This window comes from Pediculus humanus, genomic scaffold, assembly GCF_000006295.1.
Source record: "Pediculus humanus corporis 1103172107667 genomic scaffold, whole genome shotgun sequence".
NCBI lineage: Eukaryota > Metazoa > Arthropoda > Insecta > Psocodea > Pediculidae > Pediculus > Pediculus humanus.
In genome coordinates, this window is record NW_002987276.1 from 1,009,575 (window position 1) to 1,013,703 (window position 4,129).

Sequence of the window (4,129 nt, forward strand, 5' to 3'; positions counted from 1 at the left end):
TTATATTTACAATAATAATAATAATAATAATAGTAAACCTGACACGGGGATTTTCATCATACCTTTCAATTTTTGTTTAATTTTAATTTTTTTGTTTTGTTTTCATTATCGAAAGAATAAACAGACAAACGAGACGAGGATTTTCATGTTTGTTTGTTTTACGTCACATATACAAAATAGACAAAGATAATTTGTCTTTTGCGTCGACGACGACGACAACGGGAAGTAAAGAACAACAAACAAAAAACGATTTTCCATCAAATCGTATCGAAAATTCAAAATAATAATAATAATAATAATAATAATAATAATAATAGGGGTCTCATTACCGTCGTTTCCGAATACGTATAAGAACGTTAAAAAAAAAATCACGTAGCATTTTTAACCCTTTCTCTCCCCCTCCCCGATTCAAAACGTTTTTTTTTCTTCTCCTTGATCTCTCCCCACCCCTCCTTACTCTCCCCCACTCAAATCACTCTTTTTAAAAATTCCTTTGTTAAACGTTTTTTATATATATAAAAAAAAAAATAATAATAATAATAATAATTTTTTTTTTCTCCTTTCTCTTCTTATTCCCGTAATTTAAAAAAATAATATTTAACCATAAGTTAAAACATATAAATTAATTCATTTTACATTTATACTTTTTTTTTTTTTTTTTTTTTAAAAAAATTTCCCTTCGTCGTTCCATTCTCCCCCGCTCCGCCCCCTCCCTCGTCCTCCTCCCCCATATATATATTATTTTTCTTTTTTTATACTCTATGATTTTTTTTTTAAAAAAAAAAAAAAAAAAACTCCCTCGTAGAATAATAATAATAATAATAATAATAATAATAATAATAATAATAATAATAATAATAATAATAATAATGATAATGATAATGATAATAAAATTTGCGCCAAAATTTCCAAAAAAAAAAAAAAAACGAAATGACGTCATCATCATCCTTCGGTATTATTTATTATTATTATTATTATTATTGCATTTAAACACGAACGACACGGGAGAAGGGGGGATGGGAAGGGAGGGAAGGGGGAGAAGAAAAAAAATTTCCCTGCGACGCGTTTTCGGTTGCGTGAAAAGTAATCGATAAAGAGAAACTCAGTTTCAATGCGATCAATTACGGAGAATCGCGAGCAGGAACATCATGAATGAGAAAGAAAAACTGGGGGAAAAGCCAGTTGCACCGGAGCCATTACAACCGTCATTTCTACGTTTATATACGTTTATTTTCACGGTCCCCCAACAAACAAACAAACAAACAAAAAGTAAAAAAATTTTTTTTTTTTCGTTGAGGCTGTAATAATAATAATAATAATAACACGGTTAATTAATAAATAAATAAAAAACGATCGGTGAAATATTTTCGGTGTTTTACCAATAAAAAAAAAGAAAATTTTCCCCCATATAAACGACATGTGAAAAATTTTCTCCATTTCTTTTTTTTTTTTTTTTAAAAATCCGTTTCCGTGGTTTGTTTTTCCCCGGATAAAAAAAAACCTTTTTTAAATCGAATTTTGTGTCAATTATAATAATAATAATAATAATAATAATAATAATAATAATAATAAAAGGCCTTCGTTATTAAATTTTTTAGAAAAAAGTTTAAAATTATTTGTGTGTTTAAAAACACGTTTATACATAACACGGTAAGTCAATTAATTATCATTATTATTATTATTACATATCACATAACAAAATATTATGATGATGATGATGATGATAATAATAATCCAATTTATCAATGTCTATGTCTATTTATTTATTTATTTATTTATATATTAATAAAAAGGGAAAAATTTTTTTAAATTTCCCGCGTGAGATAATTAATTATTATTATTATTTTGATATTATTTGACGTTTCAAAGGGATACGAATTCCTTAAATATTTTTTTTTTCAATTTGTTTAATTTTAAAATAAATAAATAAATAAATGATGATGATGATAATGATGAAGAAAAGCTCAGGTGCAATAAAAAAATGGCTAAAAAAGAAAAAAAAATAGAAAAAAGTTTTGCAAGATTTTGTAAACTTTGTTTCTTTATATATATATATATGTATTTTGAACTTTTTTCGTGTATTTCTCTTTTGAATTTTAAAACTTCCCCCGTCCTCCTTCCTCCACCCTACCTCCCCCGCACACGGTTAAAACTTTACCTCCCGAACGCCCCCGCTTTCGCTCCCGCCCCCTTAATTCTACCGAATTTCTTCGGAATTTTTCCGGAGAGTTTTTAGTTTTTTTTTTTTTTTTTTTTGCACCACTTCAGAATATTTTAATTTAAGCAAAAAAAAAAAAAAAAAATTTATTTTATTTTTCAAATATTGCCAAACCGGAAAAAATAAATTTCCCGGAAATTGAAATCGGGGGAGGGGAAGGGACGAGGAGGAGAAGAAAGAGAGAGGAAAAGGGAGAAGAATTTTTTTTTTTTTCCATCATCATCTCATATCGTCCAAATTAAATTTTGTTTTGTTTGTTTGTTTGTTTGTTTCTCATTTATTTAAGTAACGAGAGAGAGAGAGAAAAAATAAATAAAAAAAAACAAATTACGTAATAATAAACATTGTGCAATACAAATAAACAAACAAAAAAACAAACAAACGAACGAACGATCGATCCAACCATCCAACCGTCAATCAATCAATCATTCACGTTTTGATTGAATGTATGAATGAATGAATGAATAAAAAAAAATTTTTTTTTTTTTCGTTCTCCCCCGAGGAAAAAGTCGAATCGAACAACATGAAAAAAAGGTAAAACAAAAAAGGGAAAAGGTAAAACTGAAAAAGGTAGAAAATAAAAGCAGGGGGGAGGAGGAGGAGGAGTAGAGGAAATAAAAAAAACCACGAGGCGGAAGGTGAACAAAAAAAAAAAAAAAAAAAAAAACTCGCGAGAGGAAATGGGAAAAAATAAGAAAATTTTAAATGAAAAGAAAAATCTGATGGAAAATTAAAAAGAGAGAGAGAAAGTGAGAGAGAGAGAGAGAGAGAGAGAAACAGTGATGAAAATGACTTTTCCCGAATAAAAATTTTTCCCTAAGGCCCAATTTTTCGTTCTAATTTTGAAACATTTATAAATAACGTTAAACCTTTTTTTTCTCTTTCTTTCTTTCTTCCTTTCTTCCTTCCTTTTCCCTTTTCCCCCTCCCCCCCTTTTTAAACCTTCCAAACCTTTTTTATCATTTAACCTGACCTTAATTCATTTATATATATATATATATATATAAAATTTTATTAAAACAACAAATATTTATTTATTTATCCGCAATTATTTATTCTTTTCATCTATTCATATTTTAATTACTAAATAATCCGTAGAAATTATAAAATAATAATAATAATAATAATAATAATAATAATAATAATCATCATCATCATCATAATCATCATCATCATTATTATCATTATCATTATTCGTATTTCCGTACACACAAACACGTAAAAAGGTTTTTCCAAAAAAAAAAAATTATTTTAATAATTATCATTAATAACTATTTATCTAATTAAATTATGAAGTTTCAAATAATGATGATGATAATAATAATAATAAAGTTTTATGTCGTCATCGTCGTCCCCGTCGTTTTTGCTGTTTCAAAACTTTTTCAGAAACAAAAAAAAAAAAAAAAAAAAAAAAAGTCAGCAAAACGATATAATTCGTTTTTTTTTTTTTTTCACTCTCTATGATTTTTCTTACTCTTATTTTTTTCTCTTTATGCCTTCTCCCCCCTCTCCCTTTCTCTGTCACTCTTTACGGCTTCCCCCTCTCTCTCTTTATACCCCCTCCCACTACTTTTTTCTTCATACCTTCCCTTTCTTTCTCTCTCTCTTTATGCCATTTTTTCTCTCGCTTTCTCTATCTCTCTAATACCTTCCCTTTCACTCTCTGTCTCTGCCTCCCCCCTATCCCTTTTTTCTCCCTTTGTACCTCCCTCTCTTTTTCTCTTTATCTCCCTTTCGTCTCAAAACAAACAAAAAAAAATTGTCACGTCACGGGCAAATGAACACGGCACGAGAATTCAAGTGTCAATTAGAGGTTTGAACGACGACGACAAAGGAATTTTTTTTTTATCGTCACGATTAACCGTCAAAGGTTCGTGTCATGAGATTTGTCTATATAATAAACAAAACAGA